The sequence below is a fragment of the Emys orbicularis genome, chromosome 1, assembly GCF_028017835.1.
Source record: "Emys orbicularis isolate rEmyOrb1 chromosome 1, rEmyOrb1.hap1, whole genome shotgun sequence".
NCBI lineage: Eukaryota > Metazoa > Chordata > Testudines > Emydidae > Emys > Emys orbicularis.
The window spans coordinates 195,376,348-195,402,403 of record NC_088683.1 but is presented as its reverse complement, the minus strand read 5'-3'; positions in this window follow the sequence as shown (position 1 = coordinate 195,402,403).

Genomic DNA, 26,056 nt, shown 5'->3' with positions numbered 1-26,056 from the left:
TCCACATGGTCAATAACAAATATACCATATTTAAACTCTGAACTTTAAATTGTACTAACAGCTCCCAATCATGCTCAGAGAGAACACCCACAAGCTTAATATTAAAGTATGTAAATTTAATAAAGACCGGCTTACCTTGTGAGTCCCTAACTCATGTTGCTGAGTATTTACTCTCATAAGTAACATTCAGCTTCAGTGACTGATTACAAATAAGTCCTAACCAGTATGAGTAAGGGTTGTACAGTATGATCTATAGTGGACACATTTAAAGGGTTTTCTTTTTAGCATTTTGTTTCTATGCAAAATATTAATGGTTCTAATGATATTTTCTATTTTAAATATAAAGAATGTCTGGCCAAACTTAGCTTAACTATTCATCAAAAAGTAAAAGGCAAATATTTTACCATGGCAAATATACAAACAAAAGGAGAACTTGGGGACCAGATCTTCAAAGATGAAGATTTGCATGGACCCAACTTGTGTATGCAAGCTCCAATGAATGCATGCAAGATGGATGCATACAAAACTATAATATAAAAGAGATTGATTATAAATAGCAGCTGAAATGCATACATCCCATATTACAGGGCAAAAATCAGCAGTGGCTGATATAATCCCAGTTTAAAATAACTTGCTAATAATCAAACAGGTTTCCACTGTCAGTTAATGAGAATTTAGGAATGATTAAATGTCACCACCTACTGTTCCATCCATGGTTCTTATAATATACTGATGTATATTTATATACTTATTTAAAAATACATACCCTCCCCCCCCCCCCACAAAGCTACCCTAAGGTAATGACTGAGTTCACTCTTCTGTCTGTAGTCGGAGGTGTCTATCCAGCAAAACTCTAACAGCAATAATGGACTTACTTCCCTGCACTCAGCTCTGATTTACATAGAAACACAGATATAAAACAGCATATAATCATCTCCTGACTGCTGCTGTCCCATGTTCTGAGCTTTTGGTAAGGAAATAAAACACTGAGACATAAAACAGTTGCATCTGTCAGTCACCTTATGTCATAATACCTAAGATTTTTCCCTTTTCAGACTCATGTGTAATACCCAGGTATAGTGATAAGAGGGATAGATATCCTAGGACACAGTCAATAGGGTCAGTCAAACTTTTAAAATTGCCTGATAAAGCAAGCCTTGTGTTTAAGGATCTAGAAATAACTTAATGGAAAAGATGGATTGCCTTATGTTGTCAATACTGGAAGCATGAAAGTGGATGCTTTCTGCTGCAAAATAGACCCAGAGATAGGAGGATGAAACTCCTTCCTTGGTTACAGAACTTTCCACCTTTTTGCCCTTTCACTTTTCAACTTAAAGAAAAATGCTTTGAGCTCAAATTAGATATCAATTACTGAAATAGCTCAGGTTAAGAAGTTTTGTTGCTAGAATAGCAAATTTAGGTTTTTTGTTTTTTTACTAAAATGATCTTGGTTAAGGTAGGCTTGGCAGTCTGATCTCCAAATGTCTTGCCAAGCTGTACAAATCCATTACGTGTCCTTAGCAAAAAAGAAACCATTAATTCATTTTCTTGTTCCCCTCCCTTAGTAGCAGAGCCTGTGAGGTATTGAACAACCAGCACTCCTACTGAAGACAATAGGAGTGGAAGGTACTCAGCAGTACTTCATAGGGTTGGGCTAGTTATCTTGTATCATTGTTATTATCCACCCTGCTTGTCATTTAGAAATAATCTAGCTTCTAGCTAGATCTTTTTTTATTTTTTCAAAGTATGTTTTGTTTGTTGACTGAACCACTGCTGATTTTTGACTAGTAATGTGGGATGTGTGATGAGGAGGTGTAGCAGAAGCCATTTTGAATCACTTTCTTAGAGAGAATTCCTGACTTTTGTGTGTGTGTGTGTTCTCTGAGTCAATTGGGAGGAGGGGGCAGAACCTGTGAGTGGCAGCACTAGGAAGGGGCTCTGAGTCAGGGTGAAAGGGGTGGCTGTTTATCAGCCCGTCTCCAAGGCTATCAGTTCTTGCTGCAAGAAAATACCGGATAGATCTAGAACAGAGGTGGGAACAGGACCATCCTGCCTAGGCCTTGAGCTCCCGGACGGGACGGCTATCCCCGGCCCCCTCTCCTGCTGTTCCCCCTCCCCTGTAGTTATGCTGCCGCGTGGGCAGTGCAGCTTGCACACCTCTCAGGCTTTCCAATAAGCCAGTCCTACTGCTCTGAGCAGCATGGTAAGGGAGCAGGGAGGTTAGATAAGGGGCAGGGAGTCCTGGGGGGCAGTCAGGGGACAGGGAGCAGGGGGCGGTTGGATGGGGTGGAGGTTCGGGGGCGGTCAGCGGATAGGGAGTGGGGGGGGGTTGGATAGGTGTGGGAGTCCCAGGGGGCTTGTAGGGGGCGGGGGTGTGGATAGGGGTCGGAGTAGTCAGGGGCAGGGAGCAGGGTTTTTTTATAGGGGTGGGGTCCTGGGGGTGGTTAGGGCGGGGTCCCGGGAAGGGGCGGTGAGGGGACAAGGATCAAGGGGCGTTGGATGGGTGGGAGGTTCTGAGGGGGGCAGTCAGGGAGGGGGAGGATAGGGGGGCAGAAGCCAGGCTGTTTGGGGAGGCACAGCCTTCCCTACATGGCCCTCCATACAGTTTTGCAACCCTGATTTGGCCCTCGGGCCAAAAAGTTTGCCCACCCCGATCTAGAAGATGATTGTGGTGACAGAGCTGCATGGCAGGGTGGCTTCCTCAGAAGTTTCAAATAGTTTGGACATGACATGCAAACTCTGAACTTTTTGGCCCTGCCCTCGTTCTGTGGTGCCTTGTTCAACAGAGCAGATTTTGCCTCCCTACCCACTGCATCATGTTCTCTGGTGGTGTCTTGCATAACAGGTACCAATAGAGAAGAGACCAGGTTGCTTGGAGAGAAGGTCCCTGAGAAATCAGTATCTCTCTGGGTCTGTGGGAGGGAGCCCAGGTTCTGACATTAGTCTTAGGATAGCAATTAGGGTAATATTCGGAGAGGGGAGGGGTGAAGAAGGAATTAAAGGCTGGATCTGTTACATTGCTCACAGGAGGGGAAGAACAGAGTGAAACAGGCCCTGAGCTGATGGGCTCTTCACTGTCTGGGAAGCTCCCCTCTCTGCTTCCCTTCTCCCCACTGGCCCTACGTACTGTCTGACCTCTCTATTCCTCTTCAGGGAAATAGTAACTGCCTCCTGAGCAGGTGAGCTCTTTTTCTCTGCCCCTTGGAAGGAAGTGGAAGAGAAGGTCAACAGTTGGGTAGATCTTCTTGGGGGCAACACACAGCAATAGAGCCCTGCAGGAAGGCAGAGTCTAGGAAAGAGGTGGGGGCAGCCTGGGCAGGAACGACCCCATACTTCCTCAGATCCCCTTCCCCTTATACCCTATGAGAAGCCAACTCAGCGGCTCTGTCCCCAGGCAGCCTGGACAGAAATCTCTCCCCCACATCTGTAACACATTGCAAAATGGTGCATTTCACTCTGTCTGAGGAAACAGCCTAGGAACATAAAATCCATTATAACCTGTCAATTGTAGCATAATGCATAGCAAAACCCTGTGAGGCCGATTTGCAGGGTGCTTTTGCATGTAGTTGGCAGTGTTTGTGTGTGGGTTTGCATGTCTTTATTTATTTTATTCCCCCGAACTCTGAGAGGGAGAGAGACAATACTCTGGCTTGGTTAACAACCATAGACATTATGACCTCAGCCTCAAAATTGCTTCTCTTCCTCCAGTAACCCCAAATCCTGGTTTGAAATCATTCATCTACTTGACTGGCTCCCCTCCCAGGAACCTATCCTATCACCAGGAGCTATAAAGTAAGGAGATGAAAAGGAACTCAGTCAGAGGTGTGTTGGCATTCTGGGTTAGAACAATGAGATGAGCCCATGCATAGCACTCAAAAAGATTGAGGGAAAGGATGTCACACGTGTAAGGTTGCATGCCAGTTGATTTCAATGAAAATGGTGTAGGGAGCTTGAAAATAACAGTTTTATTGTCTGTAACATCTGACATCTAATTTTTTTCTAATACAGATAACTCAGAAGCAGTGATGAAAATCACACACTGAATCAATGGGAGTTTTACCTAAATAAGGTTTGTAGGACAAGGCTGATTAGCAACTCAAGGGGTTAACCTGAACATGTGGTTCTTGTCACTAATAAATCCCTTTTTAAAGCATATGTTTTCTTGATAGGGTGGATTTAAAAAAAAAAATTCTTTATAAAAGAGCATTACAGTCTTCCACAAACTAATTATAATGAAGACTGCTAGATAATAAAGAAGGAAGGTTCAATAAACAAATGACTGCACCACAACTAAGGTGGGACAGAGTTTGTCTGGGGATTACCCGGGAAGGACACCTCTGCTTTATGGTGGGGGTCGGGGGGGCGGGAGGAAGGAGGACGGAAACTGCAGTAAAAAAGGTGCTCGGTGGTCACCTTTGCAGCAATGACTCCCCCCCACCCCTGGAATGTGAGGTCTGAAGGGCATAAAGGTAAGAAACCTGGGAGGGGCAAGTCTTTGTTCCACACAGTGAGTAAGCCAGCACCCACCCTCCCTCCCCTAGTGGAGGCGAATGGCAGGCTGGGTTAGGACCTGCTGTGGGCATTACACTAGTTGCTCCTTTTAAAGGGGGGCTGGGAAGGAATTTTTCACGCACCACCAGATTTGGCTTCGGTGGAGTGAGGTTTTTTTCACCTTCCCCACAGCGGGTGTGAGGGAGGACCTTTTCTGGTGAGAAGAAAAGGTGGTAGGCCATATGTCACAACTTATTTTGTAAGGTTGTGCAGATGTCCAGTGCAGGTAATCCATAGGGAAGGCAGCCAGTGACCAGATAAATGGTCGGGTAAAGGATTTAAAAGGAGGTCTTGGATAAAGGAAGAGAAGGGGGGAGGGAGGTTGGGGACTCCTCTGATTGGTACGGCAGTGAGCTAAACCACCCCCACCCCTGTTCTCATAGCCCACCTTACTCCTCTTACAAGAGTGGTGGATGGTAAGGTCCAATCCATGGGTCGGCTGGGGGACCTGGATGGAAATAAAGGGGGGCTGGTGGAAGCCCCGGAGAATTGATTTGAATAAGCATGGATTTGCCTGCACTGTACACTTTATCTGCTGGGTAGTCCCACACATCTATATAATAAAGTTGTGGCCTGATTAAAATCCATAACAAGTGTCTCCTGTCCTTCTTGCAGTGTACCCAGAAAATGACTGCACTGCACCTTTAAGCAGGGGGAATTTGGCAGGCTGGCTGAATGAAGGAAATAATGCTATATGGCTGCAGGGGTCAAACTGCTGCAAAAGGGGACAAGGAACTCACCCCCTGGAAACAGGATGGGCAGAAGGGTTTAAAAGGGGCAGGCCATGCGGAGAATCCCCCATTTACAGGGAGCAGGCTAAGGCTACACCCACCCTCCCTCCCCTTTAAGTGGCAAAATAAGTGGTAACTAGCTGCTGTGGGCATTGCACTTTCCACTGATTTTTAGGGGGGCTGGGAAGGAATTTTTCCCTCACCACCAGATTGGCCTTGGTGGAGTGGGTTGTTTTTTTTTGTTTGTTTGTTTTTTTGTTTTTGCCTTCCCCACAGTGGGTTTGAGGAGGGCTTTGTTGATATGCGGCATGAAGGGTGTTAGGCTATGATGTTATAAGTGTGGGGCAGATGTCCAGTGCAGGTACTCCATAGGGAAGGCATCCAGTGATCGGATAAATGGCCTGGTAAAGGACTTTAAAAAGAGGTGTTGGTTAAAGGAATAGAACAGGAGGAGGGCTTGGGGCTCCTCTGAATGGTATGGCAGGGAGACACCGCCCCCTTTCTTATAGCCCACCTTAACCCTTCTATAAGGGTGGGTGGATGGTAAAGTCCCAGCAATGGGTTGGCTGGGGAACCTGATGGGGAAAAAAAGCAGGAGGGCTGACAGAAGCCCCCCAGGTAGTTAATGTATGAGCATGGAGTTACCAGCACTGACCACTTTTATGTGCTGGGTAATCCCAGACATCTAATAATAAAGTTGCAGCCGGATTAAAACCACATCTAGTGTCTTCTGTCCTTCTTTTGGTATACCAGGACAATGAGTTTTCCACCTGACAAGTGGGATGCATGTTCCCTGAAGTACTTTCACAGCTAACAATAACTTCTGTCCACTGAGAAATTAAGATTCAGATTTTTGCAATGTTTTTGTTTTGTTGTTTAGAGGCGTCTGCATCACTCTAATATCTCAAAAATTGCAACCAGTGGCATAAGTGTTTGGAAAAGAAACCATCAACAAAACTGTGATATCTTGGGAATTCAATCTGATCAGTCTACTTGGTTTTATTTTTATTTATTTTAAGTCAAATTTATGAGCCTTCAAACACATTAATTAAAGATAATTAGGAATTAAAAAGGGGGAAGTAACAAAGAAATGAATTAAAACAGCCTAGTTAAAACAAATTAGAGAAATCAAGTTGGACCTAATGCTTGTCTTAATTGATATGAAGGATAGCCTGTGCAAAAGATAGGGAATATCATGAAGATTCTGTGATGAGTAGTAGGGATATTTCTGTTGACAATCTATCGTATGTGTAAGACTCTCATCATATGATGGTGACGGGTGGCAGCACAAAATACTGAGATAGTATGAGGGGGAGAAGCTCGAACTCTTTCAAACCATCAACATTCTGAGTTTTGACCTTAAGAAAATATATTTAAAATATTCTTTAGAACCATCTCAAATCATGCTGCACAAAACCTCCAGAAATTTTTACTTTCACAAATCACGTGTAGCATTGTTGAAGTAGAGGAGTCTGCAGTTATCAGCACAATATTTGGCTTAGCATGTTGCAAATGGTTTTTAAATATTACAAAAGTTTGAAATTATGTAAAGTTTTGATAAAACAGTAATTTTTTAAAACCTATCACTGACACTCCTGATTGAGGAAACTATAATGAGGCTTGGCCTGTGTGTCTGAGCTTGCAGCATCAAGGCCTAAGTTCAATTAAAATTTTCACAACATAGTTTTTCTTGTGTCTGTTTAGTTTTCTTATACATCTATTTTAAGAGGAAATGGTGAAAAAAAGCATTTAAGGATTCTAACAAAATGCCAACCACACAATAAATTAAATTGTAGAGAAGTCTGCTTCCCACATATGTTGTTCTTTGTACTGTATGTCCTTTGCTGGTTTTTCATTTGATTTAGTATTCCCATTAATTCAATGTACCACTTTCCTGTCTATCTTGTTAATACTGCAGCTCTGGGAAAGAAAAGAAAAATACCTTTTAGCTATAATGAATGTGAGACAGAAACAATAACTCTTCCCTTTCCCCTTTTCACATGTGTATTTCTTGCCATTAGCTAAAATTAAATGGCAGATGTATTATTAATGACAAATCTTGGCAGTTTCCCGGTGGCAAAATGGCCACCGATGTTCAGGGGCAACATTCAGAAGTAGCACTTACCCCCACATGCACTGAGACTTGGTGAGTAATAAAATTAGTGACATACCATCTATTAAACCAGTCATGCTCCTTTTTAGGGGTGTTAGGCCATTAGAAGTGAGCCTCTTTCCCTCTTTATATTTAAGATGTGCTAGCTTTCTCCCTAAAGGCCTGGCTCCAAATTCCCTAGTCCTCCCACTTGTGTCTGGGTGTTTCCACATCATCTTTTCCAGTGGATGAAAGGGAAACCAAGTCCCTCCCACTCCACTGAGTTCCAGTTCACAGACCCTAAGACAAGCAGCAAAGGTCTTCTACGTCAGTGCTGCCAAAGACGCGGAGCGACTGAAGGGCCCCCCACCACCGAAATGCCCCGCGAGCCCTGGCCCGGCGGTGGCCCAGGTCTTCGGTGGCATTTTGGCGGTGGGTCCTTCAGTGCTGTCGAAGACACGGAGTGACTGAAGGGCTCCCCGCCGCCAAAATGCAGCCGAAGACCCAGACCGCCACCGGGTGAGTACAAACGCCGCAGCTCCACCTCTTTGCCCCAGGCCCCCTGAATCCTCTGGTCGGCCCTGCTTTGATTTATTCTCCTTTGAAACAGGACTAGCTCAAAATTAATGAACTGTTCATGAGCGTCAGCAGGACACACCACACAGACTGACCACAGTAGGCTAGTATAGGGTAGATTCACACCCCCAACTTTCTGTGATCTAATTGTTTGGGTAGAAAAGTCCTAAGTGTCTACCTTGTGCCTCTTTGTCTTATTTAAAGAAGTACTGTAAATGGGAGCTGTGTTTTGAATATATGAAATGCTATATAATCCTAAGTACTCTGAAAACTCAAGCCCTAAGTGCCTCAAATTGGGCTCCCAGAATTGGTGGAAAAACCTTTGACTTGGATCTTCCTGTGCTGCAATTTGCTATCGCACAGGGGAAATTTTATAATGAATATTTGTGAATCACTCAGGTACTTAAGCAATGAACATCATAGAAAAGCCCATGAGGAAATTATTAATTCTGTCTTCAGCACAGGGTTTGAACAGTATGCAGCAACTAAGGCCAAACAATAAACAAAGAGAAAACAACATATTAAATAGCTGCTCATAAGTCAACAGTGACCATCCTGTACACTGAATAAGGCAGGGGGTCCTATGGGGGGGGAGTAGTCTGTGATCAGGTTTGCAGTCTTGTTAATTAAAGACTGTCGGCTGTATCATAAAGCATCTGCACAAAGGGACCAAATTAAAGTTGCACAGATAACCTTAATTCTTGCATTTCCTAACTTGAGTGCTTGACTTTGCAACCCCAATAATATTCCTTTAACACATTTTTTGTATGTGTAGTTACAGATTTAAGGCAGAGAGAATAAAGATACCAAAACATTTCTCTCCTTATTGGGCATGATTTGACCTATTTGAGGAACTGATGAAGAATAATTTTGCTCATTAGGAATTCAAGATCATTACTGTTGCTTATACACAAATAATCTATAAAGTGTTAAGGAAAATGTCTTCCCAATATTTTAAATTCTCTAATAGCCTATTTCCCCCCCCTGTAATAAGTACTGTAAATGGAACAGATGGCAGTGTATTTGCAATGCTTTATGCCAGTAGGAACACACAGACATTTAATTTTTCAGACAAATCTCTTTTCAGAAAAAAAGATTTATTGATGGAAACCATCTAGCTTTACTCCCCCCACCAAAATGTTTGAATAACAATATTACTGCATGCATACAGGTAATCACTGTCATCTCAGTTAGAAGAAATAACCTGTCATTTGCTTCTTCTACCCAACCACTTTACAAATAAACCTTATAAACAAACAAACCACCCCTTCAATCAATTGTAATTCATGCACATCAGAACGCTAATACATTACAATTTACAATAGGTTAACTTTCACTTAAATTCTGAAAATAATTTTGTTTATAGTTTACCCATCAATTAGGTGCCCTATGTAGTGATTGCATTACTAACAAGAAGGAGCTGAGAATTTGTGAAAATAGAAAGAAAAGCTTGGTGCAATAATAATCCATAAAGTCTGGCAGGATTAAACCTTACACAAAATCTGAACAACTGAAAAGTATCCCAGTCCAAACAAAAATTGAGATAAGGACCAAAACTCACTTTAAATCAGAAGGAATAAGACTCACAGCTAGAATTGTAACTAATATTTTTGACATACATGAGAGGGAAGAGTGAGCTGAAGAACAATGTTCAAAACCAATGGAGTTTAAAAATGCAGCAAAGTATTCAATGCAGTAATGGATTTGGGATTAGAGGGCAGCAAAGTGAGGAGGAGATACTAAAGTTACTGTAAAGCATTTACAAAGGGCAAAATCCTAAGAGGTGCTATGCTTATTTAACTTAGAACCTTTTAGGATTTAGCCTCAAAATGGAGAGAACTACTATTTAAGCTCTTGCGGCTGTCAAGTAATTCAATTGATTTCTTGGACAGAAATGAAAAAGCCTTAAAACGAAACTGCCTAGGGTTATTCAGCATGAGTGAAATCCTTAACCCAATGAAGTCAAATCCCATTGACTTCAATGGGGTCTGAATTTCACTCCCTACAACGCAGAAGGCATATGTAGACTATATCTCACTGCAAGCATGCCCTCTGGTGACTGGGCATGCTGTAGCAGGCTCTTTCCTCATCTGATGCCTCCTGTACACAGCAACTCTGGCCCGACAGTTGTCTGCCTTTTCTTGTTACTCAGCCCTCCAACCAGATCATCTGTAGTCCTACCCCGTCCAGGGTAAACAAAGAGTCCAATAAACTAAACGAAAAGAATCATAATTCTGTTCCCCTGGGCTTACTCTTCTACAGACACTTCATCCCTTTCTGGGCTCTGTTGGCTTGTCCTGCTCTTGTATAACGAGCGTTTTTGTTCCTACCCCCACCTCCCCCAGCCTTATTCTTGGAAATGGCTGAACCATTTTGGTTCACATTGCTAGTGAAGACATGCCCCTCAATCAGAGCAAGTTCAGATTCCACAGGGATTAAAAAGATTGGTAGCCACAGGACCTTGTCTACACTAGTGCTCCTGTTTTTGCTAACAGCAGTGTATCGCTTGTTTGCAACAGCCTTATATTTCTCAAGGCCTGTATTTCTAACCAAAAGTCTCTTTTGAGACAAACATTTTACCATAGCTCTGTTGCATATTTAGAAAAAAAACCATTGCTAATATGATGAACAACTACAGAACAATAATATGTCAGGTTAGTTACCTTAATGTAAAACTAAATTGATAAAGAAAGGATAAAGGCCTGATGGTAACCATGAGGTGGAAATAAGTAAGAATCCTAATGCCCATAATCACAAATACTTACGAATATTTTGGGTACTGAACTAGCTTTATCATGGCAATAGTCAAGCCTTTTCCTAGAGTCGTCTTGTTTTTAATGTTCTTATAACAGTCTCATAAATCAATACCACTGTACATTGTATTAAAAAAATACGGGGTTTAATGCTGCAGTCATTACTGCCTAGCTCTGGAAATTGATGCTCCTGGAGATTAATACAATGTGTATTATAAAAGAATGAATTGAAATGTCTGATCAGGTTCCATAGTATCCTGATTACGAGCATAGATTTGACCTTGTTAATCAAATTAGCTGGTCACTCAAATCCACAGGTGTTGTGCCTGCAGAGGGCAAGCAGAATTAGGGCCAAAGTCTATATCTGAATTTTGAAAACCACCTGAAACGAACAGTCTCACTTTTAATTACTACTTGAACCATGTTATTTTTCCAGCCCTGTTCTTTAGAAATGAGAACTGGATTTACAAAAATAAGGTGAAAATAGATTTCATAGTAAAATCATTAGAGGTCAGATTCTGGTTATATCAATCCACAGTGTTTTTGTCCTTCTTTTTGTCTTTTTAAATGAAATAGGTAGTGGGAGGGAAAAGTCAACTTCCTCTTCATACATATAAATACAAAAATACAGCAACTCCCTTTGCTTAAAATGATAAAATCCAGTAAATTGCTAAATACCCTTATCTCCCACATAGGCAGACCCGTGCAGTATTGAGTGCCCTCAGGTCCAGTCCATTTCAGCTGGATAAAAATAAAAATAAAAATAGTGTTTAGTACTTCTTTTAGCTACAACATAACACCTTAATGGAGGCTGTCAAATTATGTGCTTAATGGACAAACTATACTTATCTCAAGTTTTTCTTTGTATTAGCTGGCATAGATGTATGCTATAAAAATGTTTGGATGGATAGCACAAGCCTTTGGCCTAATATCATCCTAATATTTTAACATATGCTGTTGAACTAGCAAAATTATAATGGTACTCCTTTAAATCATGCTCCTGGGAGCAGTCCAGTTGGTTTAAAGCACTCATCTGTAAAGTCCCTCATCAAGTTGGATTGATCTTTTTCAACTTGGCAAATGTAGTTTTCAATTGCTGCTATTTCCTAGCAAAACAATATTTCCCACCACAATTAATTTCAGCTGGACTTTCATGTCGGTGCCAGTGGGATGACCGATGCTTAACTTGTTCATATCACTGGAGGTTACTTTAAAAAAAAATCAGGATATGGACACATTCATAAACAATGTTTTAAAAGATATTTTGCTCACCAGGCAAGATGTCTTTCACACAGAGATACACAGAGTTAGTGAAAGTCTGCAGGTGCTACAATCTTGTTACTAGCAACCTTGGTTGAAGCTTTTTAAGATGTAAGCTAACCAAATAGGAACAGACTGGGAACAGGTTCCCAATTGTTATTCCTTTTTAAATCTTTTTTGTAGAGACCAATTATTTACAAGAAAAATGGATTCCCTGAAATATAGGAAAGACCCTACCCAGAGGCAAATATCTCTCTCTAGCTTCCTAGCATACCAAGAGAAAAAATGCCTTTCTCCCAATGTAAAATACAATTTCGTATTTTCAAGAAACATTAAAAAACAATAGGGAAATACATTCTTAAATATTGCAGGTATGTGAAATGAAATCAATTCACTTGTATTATATTGAATAATATGAAAACTGAACCCTATTAGAATATTCTAGTCGGACTAGACTAAGAGAGTGGTTAAGGTGTTAGTTGGATCATTGGGAAGGGTTGGTGGGGGGAAGCAGAAGACAAATGAAACAATGTCTACATTAATAACATTTATGACAGAGACTAAAAGGGAGATTAAGCAGGAATGTATTTCCTTTTTCAAATCATTGTATAGCTCCTGGCATCTTAATAACACATAATAAGCACAGGGACAGCTTAAAATATAAAATTAGCTAAATTGTCCTCAAACAATGTGGTGCTTTAAGTAGCAGCATAATAATAGTAGAAATAATTAATATGATAAGATATACTAGTGGTGTCTAACATTAAGCACCCACATTTGAACTTTGGCTTATATTACCGTCGCCTTGATTTTATTTTATGAAGCTGTTGTTCCTAAAACACTGCTGATACCCACACTATTAATTCATATTCATATATACTTTCTTAATATTCTATAAAACATAGGTGTTTATTGTAATAGCATTACAACATATGCAATATAAAACATACTGAAGAATAGTGGGTTTTTTTTAAACTATTCAATTCCTAAATTAATGTGTGAGAGAGGCTGTGTATGGTAAAATGTTTAGATAATGTTTATATACAATTTGTTAAATTGCAGTGTTGTCTTTGTGGTTAAAACAAGAGACCACCCCCAGATTATCCAGTAGCCTATGGGATGTAGACTGTAGACTGAAAATCAAGTTCCTGTGCTGAATCAGGCATCCCAAGTGAGTGCCTTAACCACCAGGCCATACAGTCAGTCTCTTTTTGGGCTCAGTGACTGTTTCATTTATACAAAGGGGAACAGCTCTGACAGAGAGAGAATAAAAGAGACCAGTTCTATAACCTCATGGTAAAGGCACTTACATGGCAGCTCAGGTTCAAGTCTCGGGTCTGCCTGATTCAAAGCAGAAACTAGAACTTTGGCCTACCACAGCCTAGATGAGTTCCCTAACTGTGCCTTGGCTACTCTGGGATAGCTCCATTTTTCAGTTCTGATGAGGAACAAAAACAAATGTCAAAACCTTGAATTTTTTTGAAGACAAAGTTATTATTTTCTGTCCACCCCTACTGAAAATATCTGCATGCAGGAGTCTGAGCTGGTATGGCTGTGTCCTTCCTATTTCTAGCTAATCCTGAATGCCAGAACAGTTGATAGGGACTGTTACAGTTATCATGCAAGTTAGAAGAGCTAAAAAACATCTCTAACCTGCACTGGAGGCCCATCCGGTCTCTCATCAAGCCCCAGTTTGCAGAAGTGCATTGGCCCACCTGCCTGAGGTCCCTGTGGCAGGCTTAGAATTGGCACAGGGATAAATTCAGGCCAGTGAGTCTGATTCCCCCCCCCCACCTCTATTTTCCTTTATTTAAACAATGTGTGTATATTAAAGAAAGATACCAATCACCGGCTTTCCTCTTCCCCCCAACCCCCTTTTGTAAAGAAAGATACCTGGCAAATTGAAGTACTAAAACGCCTATCTATATAACACACTCAAAAGCACTAAACAAACACCTTCCCCTCTTCCCCCAGGCATACCATACCACTTCCAGTAAGCGACCATGCTACAGGCTACAGTGCAATTTTTGGATGAAATATCAAGTCTATATTCATTCATATTTTAACAGGCTAGGGTTAATGAATGAACAACTTGCTGTTTAGTTTTTTTACATTGTTATCAGGCTCAAGAGGCATTTCCTTAGTGAGCGATATTCAGCAGTTGTTTTGACTTTGAGATCACCATTCCTCACCAGGGCTGGATTAACTCAGAGGCTTTAGAGCATGCAGCCCAGGGCCCCGGGCTAAGGGGGGCCCCGGCACAGCAGGGCTCAGGCAGGCTGCCTGGATGCCGTGGCCCCACACCGCTCCCAGAAGCGGCTGGCTGCTGGCACATTTCTGCGGCCCCTGGTGGAGGGAAGGGAGGCAGCTCCACTCGCTGCCCCCGCTCCAGCACTGTCCCTGCAGCTCCCATTGGCCGGGAACCCCGCAGCTCCCATTGGCTGTGGGGGTGGTGCTTGCAGGCGCGGGCAGGGCATGGAGACATGCTGTCCCGCTCCTCCCAGGGGCGCGCAGAGATGTGCCATCAGCTGGCTGCTTCTGGGAGCAGTGTGAGGCCACAGCATGCAGGCAGACAGCCTGCTTGAGCCCTGCTACGCCACCGGTCGGGAGCCGCCTACACCTCGCACTCCCTCCTGCACCCCAAACCTCTGCCCCAGGTCAGAATCCCCTTCTGCAGCCAAACTCCCTCCCAGACTCTGCACCCCCTCCTGCACCCCAACCCGATCTCCCTCCCAGAAGGAAATTAATATAACAGCTGTTCTAAGGTAAGAAGTAGGCTATTTTGAATTAACTTAATTATATTCTACATGTTTTAAGACTGAAATGTAACCACAGAATGGCTTTATGTTAATTAAAAGGCAAGTTTAGTATAGCGTTAATAGCCTCGATGCCATAATTGTGATTATTTTGTTTTAAATTAGGAAAAAGACTTGTATACAGGGCTCCCCAAAAAATCTAATAGCCCTGGGCCCACAGGAGAGTTAATCTGACCTTGTCCCCTTGAATTAGAGATTTTGAATTTTTTCCCCATCCAAATAACTTGTAATGAATTGATAATCCAAAAAAGTTAGACTGTATCAATCAATTTGTTAATCATTTTTTAAATTACAACAGAGGAGAGGATATTTGCATATTTGTATGTTGATCATATGGATAAAAGTGCACATGTGTAAGTAAATCACCAATATAACCACCATTTACATGTTTGACTTGTAAACAGAGAATGGTCTGAACCACAATATCTGGATCTGGATCCAGATCTGAATTTCCCTAAAATTTGGAAATTTGGAGTTGGAGTTTAGTTCTAGTTAGCCTTTAATGTCATATTGTATTTCAATATATAGTTATCGAAGCACAAATATTACAGATAATCGCATTGGGTGAAAAAGATGCACAGCATATTGCAAATAGAATTCTTCCTAAACTCCAGAATTAGAGGTTAATCACCCCAACTAATGTTTCATATATATGCACTATCAGAATACTTCTGAGATTAAACCTGATCATTTTTCTAGTTAGCAAATGCATGTGAATGCACAGTCTTCTCTGCATGAGTAACGAGGAGTCACTCTAAAGTTAGGGAAAAAACATTGTGATACAGCCTGTTTTGGACCAAAATTTTCACACATGGGTACCTAAATTTAGGAACTTAAGCAGAAACAACTTCATTTTTCAAAGGTGCTAAGCACCTGCAACTTCCACTGGAGTCAATAAGAACTGAGATGCCTTGTCACCTCTGAAAATAAGATCCCCATGATTTAGATCAGAGAAAATTTTTGCCCTAGGAGCCTTGTCTGTCCTGGCTGGTAAAAGGACAGTGGGGAGGTATTGGGCTTCTTGCTGGTAAAGATTAGCACCTGTCTTGAAGAGGGCAGGAGAGTATTGATTGGATGCATGCTTACAGCCTGGTACCTACAATCTATCAAGCTATCAATGGGCAAGTGAACTTCATTTCTTGGTAAATGTTGTGGTGAGTTGTGGTGAGACAACTGTTAAACTATTGTTATGCCTCTGACTTTCTTGACCCATGTCAATCAGGGTTACCACTGGAGTATGGTTTAGACTGCACTTATCAAATGATCTAATAATATCTACAAGGAGATTGATCAGCCGTCATGAGGTGGTGTTTGTCACAGGTCAGGACCACTGCATCAGAATTCCCCTTTTACGGCCCAGGCAGGTCATCTACTCCAGGCTTCAGAGTCCCTTACTGTCTCCTCTCTTGAGGGGAGACCTGCAACTGATTCCCTCCTGACTGGGGTATTTCTAGGCTGCACAGTTCCCTGACTATACTGTGAGACTCCGCCTATGCATGCCCACTTACTTTCTCTTCAGAGACTAACAACAGAGTAATTGCCCACTGTTACCAGGTGCCACACAGCCATTCTTATGCAACCTTTTTTTATTCTTAAGGTAAAAACATTACAGAAAAAATAGAAACAATGAAAGAACCTACATGCATGCTAATAAGCTTACCAGAAATCACCCTAACATGGGCTCTGGCAGGAACAGTCCTTCAAAACCCCATCCAAGGGGTTTCCTGGTGGTTTCATCACAGCTTCAGCTCAGAATAAGCATACAGTCTTATGGGGCCACATCAGGCCCAGTCTTTCCAAACCTACCATAAGGATTGGGGCCCTCCATGGACCAGGGGTCCTGTCTGTCTGTTGGATGAGGAAGAAGACCCTGAGTCTGTTTGAAACAAGGATACTTATCCAAAAATCCTTTTTTGTCTGTTGGTCCCTGTAGAATCTAGTATATGCAAATCTCTCCAGGGGATGGCCTCTTAAAGATAATTACATTAGCATCACCCTCTTTCTAGAGGCATTATGTACAGTTCCACAATAGCATATACATGATTGCCTTTTTAATACAAAGGGCCCCAAGTGTATTAAACCTAATTCAATAAGGCTTAACTTAATTCAGTAATGTTTATCCATATTCCATAAGGTTTGTTCAGGATAGTGTCAGACTGTCAGAGTGTTGATGTGCTTGTGGTCTCTGGCAGAATTGGATGGGGCTGCCCTGTGGGTTCCTTTTCCTTGGGGAGATCTCAGATGAGTTAATTGTTCTTCTCAGATGCAGTATCAAAAGGTTCTATGATATGAGGCCAGTGGGAGAGTTAGTGAGGTGATAGAAGCTGAAGTGACTTTAGTATCCTGCTGATATACATTCCCTGATTTCACTTGGACACTGGATAAGAGCAAGCTGGCTAAAATTTAAAGGTGAATAAAATAGATAGATGATCATGGTGGGATGATTGAACCAATGAGATGATTTGGCACAGATTATACTAGCCCCCTAACTGAGGATGTTAGTTTATCAGTGGACTTGTACAATGAACTCTACATAGGACTACCTTAAATGAATTCAGAAGCTAAAGCTAGGGTAAAATGTGGCAGCTCATTTGAGTGGAGTATCCATGAGATTCCAGTTTTTTGGGATTAGCCTGTTGGCTAATGGGTGGTCTTTAAAGTTTTTTAGAAACCCTTCATTTTTTCTACTCTTCTATTCCCTCATTCAAATCAAAGAAGTTTTTGATAATTTCAGAGTTGTGAGCTTTCATGCCAACACTCCTCCAAAATTCTTGTGTGTTTGTATAGCATCATTTAGGCTTTAAGATAAACTTGAAAGTCAAAGGTTATAATTACCAATTTGCAAAAGCTGAAAAGTGTTGTTCCTTTGAGAATTGGATTCATGGCTTCTGATGTAATTAGAATAAATCCTTATGAAACCATTATGCAAGCCCAGAGAGTGAAAAAATAAAACATTCTAGAGTTTGCATTTAACATCAAAGAAGAAAATAGAATAATAATAATAAAAATAAGAAAATGAATATTTAGCACTTATGTAACACTAAGGAACATGGAACATGTTTACTTGCCCCCCATCGCTCTCTTTACTTTCAACAGTGACTATGTCCTCTCCATCCCATGTTCCTCTCTTCCCTCTTTCTGTCTTGAATAGGATCCCTTCTTGACTCTCTCTTTAGCTGTGCCAAACAGCTAACCTGTTCCCCATTCCATTAGGCATAGAACCTAAGGATCTCTGCTCTCCACTTTTCACAATGAAGTAAAAAAGAACTCAAGTCCATGGCAGTATTTTCTCTACCTTTTTAGTGTATTTCTTAGACATGGCAACTAACATACAATATTGTGCTACCTCAGCCAGAACCCATACTCCTCACTTCAATATTGAGGTCAGGTCTGAATGGTTTCGACTATAAGCCAAAGTCACTGGTGACTGCTGCTGGCCCAGGGAATGTATAGCACCTAATTCTGCTCCACACTCTGTATGCCCATGGAGTATTTTACAGGGACTATAGAGGAATTGTGAGGGGCTCACGAGCAGCGTATAGCCAATATAAACAACGTATACTCACCCCATGCCCCATAAGCCTCAGAATATTGGTTTGGGCATGCTCGAAGCACTCATTTATAAGAGAGAGGCTCCTGCACAGTCCAGAACCAAAGAATGCTCTAATTATTGACTGGCTGTTTTGGCCAATGAAGCATCCAGGACTCCAAAGGGCATAGCTTTTAACCCCCACCCACAGTGTGGCTTCAGACGATCACGCAGCATCACCGACATGATATTCGCAGCCAGGCAGATCCAGGAAAAATGTCAAGAACAGCACCAGGAGATGTATACAGTCTTTGTCGATCTGAAAAAAGCCTGTATCTCTATCAAACTGAGGCTCTGTTGAAAATCATATCAAAGATTGGCTGCCCAAGCAAATTTACCACCATTGTAAGACTCCTCCAAGACCAGTGACTGCCTCCATCTTGTGCAGTGGCTCTATCTCTGAGCCATTTGCCATCTGAGCTGGCGTAAAACAAAGCTGTGTACTGGCACCCACCCTTTTCTCCATTTTCCTAGCAGCTATAAACGCTAATCTAAGACTGCCCATTATAGGGCACTGGGATCCAATATCAGACTGACGGCAATCTTTTCAATCCTATCGCCTCCATACCAGAACTAAAGGAACCCCAGCAACAATAACTGAACTCCAGTAAGCAGATGATTGTGCTGTAGTTGCACACTGAAAGGAGGATCTACAAACAGCTCTTAACTACTTCTCCAAAGTTTACAAAACCTAGGGCTAACCGTGAATATCAGCAAAACAAAAGTTCTCCATCAGCCAGCTCCCGGTCAATCATCAGACCCAGCAAAGAATTTCTACATTGACAGAGAAGAACTGGAAAATGTAGAACACTTTGCCAACCATTGCAGTCATCTGTCACAGAGGGCAGACATGGACATTGAGATTCAGCACAGAATTGTCTCAATGGGTTTTCAACAATCAGAACATCAGGACATACACTAGACTTTTGGTTTACAAATGGTGGTAATCCCAATTCTTCTCTATGGCTGCGAGACTTGGTTAACTTACAGAAAACACCTGAAAAACCTGGAATGCCAGCATCAGCACTTTCTTCGGTACATCCTGAACATAAAGTGGGAGGATCGTCACACTAACATCAGTGTTCTCATGGAGGGCAACACCTTCAGTATTGAGACCCTGATTATCTGGTACCAGCTGAGGTGGAGCAGGCACTGTGTGCACGTGCCTGATGCAGAACTACCAAAACCATTGCAGTGCGCAAAGCTCACCAAAGGAGAAAGGAAACAGGGAGACCAAAATAAATGCTTCAAACACACCCTCAAGATAAATATCAAGAGGTGCGGCCTTGATACCATGCATTGGGAGCAGTGGCGTAGCCAGGTTCTAACAGCAGGGGGAGCAAACACATAAAAAAGGTGCCACCCACTGAAGCAGCGAAGAAAAAAGAAAGAAAAACCCAAGTCTTGCCGCCAAAGACTGAAGAACCCACCACCGAATTACTGCCGAATTGCCGCCGAAGACCCGGAGCAACTGAAGCACCCGCCGCCGAAGACCCGGATGTGCCGCCCCTGCTGGGAAGTGCCCCCGAGTGAGTGTAAAAATTAAAAAGGCGCCACTTTTGGGGAATGTGCTCAGTTGGAGCGACCGCTCCCACTGCTCCCCCCAGCTAGGCTACTGATTGGGAGACAGCAACCCAGGATTGGGCTAACTGGCAAAGACTTGTCAGAGAAGGAACAATCACTTTTGAATAAAATTGCCTTGCCCTGGCCACAGAAAAATACCAGAAAAGAAAGGACAGATGACGGTCATGCAGCAATCATGGCCTGTACCTGCCTTCCAACATCACCTGCAACGTTGCCAATGAGTTTGCAGCTCAAGGATCAGACTCCTCAGTCTCTGAAAGACTCATAAAAAAATAAATCCTGCGGAATAAATCATCCTCGACCTCAAGGGATCACCGGCCAACCTTCCCCCCCCCCTTCTCTCAAAAAGTATAGCAGATAATCCAGCCCCAGTATCAGTATCAATTTGTGAACATTCTGATCCATATCCTATATTATAGGTTATAATCTATTAGGAATATTAATAGAATCTACTTTATTCATAAAGTGGTATCGATTCTTTTCAGCCACCAAAGAAAGGTAAAAAAAACCCTTAGTCTAACACCTCTGACAGTGTATGGTATTACCAGTCTTCTGGTTCAAACGTGGGAGTGATAATGAATCATTGTGACTATTTATATGGTGAAAGTCAATTGTGTGAGCATTTGTGGGGCACTAGCAGGGCTTTGGGGAAATAATTTACCTCTCCAATGCACAGGCAGGCCCCCTACATGTCAGCTAATCTAGCTCATACCTGGAATAGTGTCTGTTGCTGCTCTACTACCACTTGCACAAGCATTATACCCACTTGATCCATATAGTCATGGATCTCATGATTGTCCTGTCCCTGGACCATATCCAAAATTTTTCTGTGCACCAGGCTGCATGAGGTCAAGACAAAATTCTGCTACATGATACAGAGGGAACCTGAGTACAGAGTTTGTGATGTGGAGAGTCATGCATAGGCCTTCCATATCATGTGTGAATTTCATCCATAAGAATAGCTTCATGTTATTTTCCCCCACCAAGTTTGATTGCACCATGCCAGTTTTGTTGTTGTTGTTGTTTCTTTTCCTTATTGTCAATTGCTCAAATAGACAATGGGTCAATTTTCATTTCTATATCAGTTTAACAGATTAATGAATGAATAATCGTTTCCAAATATACAATTCTTACTTTTGAATGTGGTGTTTATCTTGTGGGATTCCAAACATTATACCCTGCACCAAATTTGAAATGTTGCATTTTATGTAGCATGGAGAAATCACTAGCATGCCTCTGAAGGAATCAGAATATTGAGGGAGGAAAGCCTTCCATTCTCTTGTGCATCAAATATCCATAATGCATTCAATGTTGCAAAATTTTCAAGGGGCTAGTCAGTTTCCATCAAGATAGAATTAACTGCAAAACATTATTTGAAACTGATTGGCCTTAGGACTAAGTGCCTGATTACGATCTCAATGAAATCATTTGTACAATTCCTACTGACTTCAATGAAATCAGAAGTAGGCCCTAAATGCATATATTTATGTTATGGGTTGACAATATTTACTTAAAATTTTATATATGACATATCATAATTATATATTTGATATAAAGAAAATAGACTTGTTCAGGCTTTTAATATTTGTTAGCTAAAGAAAATATGTTTTCATTGTCAAGACAAAAACAAACAATCAAAAACCAACCTTTTGTCTTTATTGTTTTATACTCATTGAAGAACATTGTCAAATGTGTAGAAGGTGACTAAAATTTTGCACTACAAAAGGTGTGTGGAAATCTTAATGTTTTCAGTTTTCCCCCCCAGTTGCACAGTATTGCTACTGTAAGTTGATGAAGTCCATTGAGGGGTTGTTTGTAAAGTTAAGCATATGCAAATCTTTTCAGAATATAGGACTCACAAGGTATATCCATGCTTACCTAAACGCACATGTCCATGTGATCAATAATTTTATTTCTATTCATCAAAATATTCTTCTGCTCCAGTAATACATTCAGATTTGAGAAAACTCATAGTTCTATAAGCTATTTTGATGTACTGATGTGATGATCTCTGCTTATCTAACACCAAGGTTTCTCACTGACCGTTCATTTTATCTATTTGCTGGTTGGCCAGATCAGAAGGTGCCCATTGCAATCTCCACATTAGTAAAGTGATGAATCAGATCTTTGGGTAGATCAATTTTGTTGTTTTCTCATTTGATCCATCAAAATTACTGATGAGCAAGTTACCCTAGGACAGAGAGTTAATGTTTACACTGCAATGAAACACCCATGGCTGTCCCATGTCAGCTACTTAGGCTCGTGGGGCTTGGGCTGCAGGGCTGTGCAATTGCAGTGTAGACCTTTGGGCTTCAGCTCGAGCCCAGGCTCTGGACCTCCCCTGTCTCTCTCCTCAGGGCCGGCTCCAGCTTTTTTGCTGCCCCAAATGGTGAAGAAGAAAAAAACAACAAAAAACCCCCCATGGAGCTCTGCCGAAGTGCCGCCGAAGAGGAACGGAGGGAGTGAAGGACCCGCCGCTGAAGACCCGGACGTGCCGCCCCAACAATGAACGGAGTGCCGCCCTTTTCTATTGGCAGCCCCAGGCACCTGCTTCCCTCGCTGGTGCCTGGAGCCGGCCACCTACTCAGATTTGGAGATAGTGGGTGTAAGGGGCTCATGGGCCAGGGGGTCAGATGCTTGAGAGATGAAAGAGATGAGTCAGGCACTGGAAGACAAGTTTTTGGTCTTCCCCCACTCTCCACGCACACTTTAAAAGGCACCCACAGCCCCTCCACCAAAAATACTTAAGATCTTTATATAGTTTATTTCAATATTACTTTGCTTGGTAAGAGTAATTAATATTAAGAAAACTAGACACTATATACAAAGGAAAAAACTAGTTGGTAGCTAGAACAGTTTGAAAATTTTCCAATGGAACAGGTTTCTGTCAAAAAATGCTGATTCAATTAAATCAATACGTTCTGCTGGGACCATGGTGATTTCAATGAAATTTCATTTTTGAAAAAAAAATGGAAACAAAGTGTCCAAACACTTCACTGTTGATTTGGAATGCCTTTTTGTTTGTTTGTTTTTAAATGAATTTTATTTTATGATTATAAATTGTCAAAATTAAAATATTTTATTTTCATTTTATCAATATGAAACATTTTCATTTCAACATTTTTGCCCCCAAAATTCTTTCTGAATGAAACTTTCTGTTCTGGAATGAAAACAAACTTTGAAATTGTGGAATTTCCAGTGAAATGGAAATTCTGGTACCTGCACAACTCTACTAGTAATCTAATCCAGAGCAGACATAACACTGCTCTACAGCCAAAATGCTTCTGAAATAAATGTAGTCAAACTTTACTAATTCTGGGTCACTGAGAACGAAAATGATGCTTAAAATTGTTGATTGGCTCTAGTTTTCAAGATATGCTATTGGGTCAGTATATACGACCCTTGACTTAGGAATGGCGGAGGATAAGTGAGTTATAAAGGGAAGGGATCTCAATTTAAACCAGAAATGACTAAAATACATCTTTGACTGGATCTATGAATAAATCTATGACTGGGTTTGGACAGTACTTGCTTTTTAGGCAAAACAATGAATGATGCAATCTGAAGCTGGTATTGCGTCATACATGATATGAATTGCATCATGTTATTCCTAGAAGTCATGGATGATGCAATCATAACGAAGCTTACATCACTCTGCTGAACAAATTGCCCTATATCAGCTCTAGAAATCATACAGTGTCGTGCTCTCTTATTTGTCAGTGTTTGATTTTGCAAAGGGACATATTTCTGTTTAGCCAAAGTGAGCAGAGATGCCTCGTACTTGTGTGAACAGTGCAGATAACTTCTGCTATGTTTGTGGTGAAGTGACTTTTGCATCACAAAAGCCCAGTATAACCACTATGGTTAAGAAAGCCTATCACCTTTATTTTGGCTGCAAAATTGGAGATCAGGACAAGAGGTGGGCCCCACACATATGCTGCAACACTTGTGCAACAAATCTTCACCAGTGGTTGAACAGGAAAAGGAAATCTATGCCTTTTGCAGTGCCAATGATTTGGAGAGAGCCAACAGATCATACCAGCAATTGTTACTTCTGCATGGTGCCTCCAGTTGGGAAAGGTGTGTCAAAGAAGAAAAAGTGGACTGTGCATTATCAAAACATTCCATCAGCTATACGCCCAGTACCCCACGGAGAAGGACTGCCGGTTCCTGATGCACCAGAATCATTCTCACTTGAGTCAGACGAGGAAGAGGATGAAACTTCTGGTCCTGAACCATCAATGTCATAGGACCCACATTTTCTCCCATCCTCCTCCTCTGAACCACACCTCATAACACAAGGTGAACTGAATGACCTTGTCAGAGATTTGGAACTACCCAAGAGTAAGGCAGAGCTGTTGGGCTCCAGACTACAGCAGTGGAATCTCCGGGCAGGTGATGTTAGGGTTTCCATGTTCCGTGACCGTCAAAAGGATCTTGTCCCATTCTTCTTCATGGAAGGTGATCTTGTAGCCTGCAACAACATCAATGGTGTGATGGCAGCCCTCAACATCGTTCACGATCCAGATGAGTGGAGACTGTTCATTGATTCATCCAAGACGAGTCTTAAAGCTGTTTTACTGCATAATGGCAATGTTTTGCCATCAATTCCAGTTGGTCATGCAGTCCATATGAAGGAAACCTATGACAACATGAAACAACTTTTGAGGTGCATAAACTGTGACCAACATCAGTGGCAGCTTTGTGGCGATTTGAAGGTTGTTGCTCTCTTGCTTGGTCTGCAAAGTACTGCTGTTTTCTCTGCGAATGGGATAGTCGTGCAAGAGATTCCCACTACATCAAGAAAGATTGGCCACTCCGACAGTCATTGGAGCCTGGGAGGAAAAGTGTTCAGCATCCACCACTTGTTGAATTAAGGAAGATTTTGTTACCACCCTTACACATCAAGATGGGTCTGATGAAGAACTTTGTCAAGGCCATTGACAAAACACAAGCAGCTTTCAATTACCTCCGTGGAAAATTTCCAAGGTTAAGTGCAGCTAAGATAAAGGAAGGTGTCTGTTGGTCCTCAGATTCGTGAACTTCTTCGAGATGATGCATTTGACCATGCACTGCGTGGCAAGGAAAAGACGGCATGGAAAGCCTTCCAGTTAGTGGCAATAAATTTTCTCGGAAACAACAAGGCAGACAACTACAGGTTGTTGGTGGAAAACCTCCTCAAGGCATACAAAAGCCTTGGTTGCAACATATCACTAAAGATACATTTTTTGCACTCTCATCTAGATATTTTCCCACCGAACTGCGGAGCAGTGAGCGACGAGCACGGCGAGCGATTTCACCAGGACATTGCAACAATGGAGAAACGCTATCAGGGCAAATGGAGCCCATCAATGCTTGCAGACTATTGCTGGACAGTGACAAGAGATGCTCCATTTAATGAATACAAGAGACAAGCCAAGAAGCGCCAAGTAGACACTGAATAGGACTAAACTATGTACAGAATAGTTTTTTGCCTTTTGTTTCATAATAAATTTTATTTATATAACCCTTTTGCTGATTTTTAAAGTGTTACATAAACAGGACAGGTGAAATATTATCATGTAAAGTAACCATAAACACATGAAAAGACCTAGGTTTACAATTTATGATTAAAACTCTACTATCTACACAATATACATAGACATAAAATGTAAAAACTTAAATATCTTAGAAACAGTAGCCAATCAGTTGTTTTATTTGTCATATTTGAATTCAGCACATCAAAATACATAATAAATAGCACATTTTATCTCTGAAGCAGACGACTTCTCTAAAATTGTAGACCAGTGTAATCAGTACTGTTCTACCCCATTCCGGTCTTTTCCCCTATTTCTATCTCCTGGCTTTGCTGTGAAAAACTTAGGGCTGGTCCACACTGGGGCGGGGGATCGATATAGGAAACGCAACTTCAGCTACGAGAATAGCGTAGCTGAAGTCGACGTTTCCTATATCGAACTAAAAGTACTTACTTCGGGTCCACGCGGCGCAGGCAGGCTCCCCCGTCGACAGCGCTTCCTCCTCTCGGCGAGCAGGAGTTCTGCAGTCGACGGGGGAGCGCTTCTGGGATCGATCTATCGCGTCCAGATGAGACGCGATAAATCGAT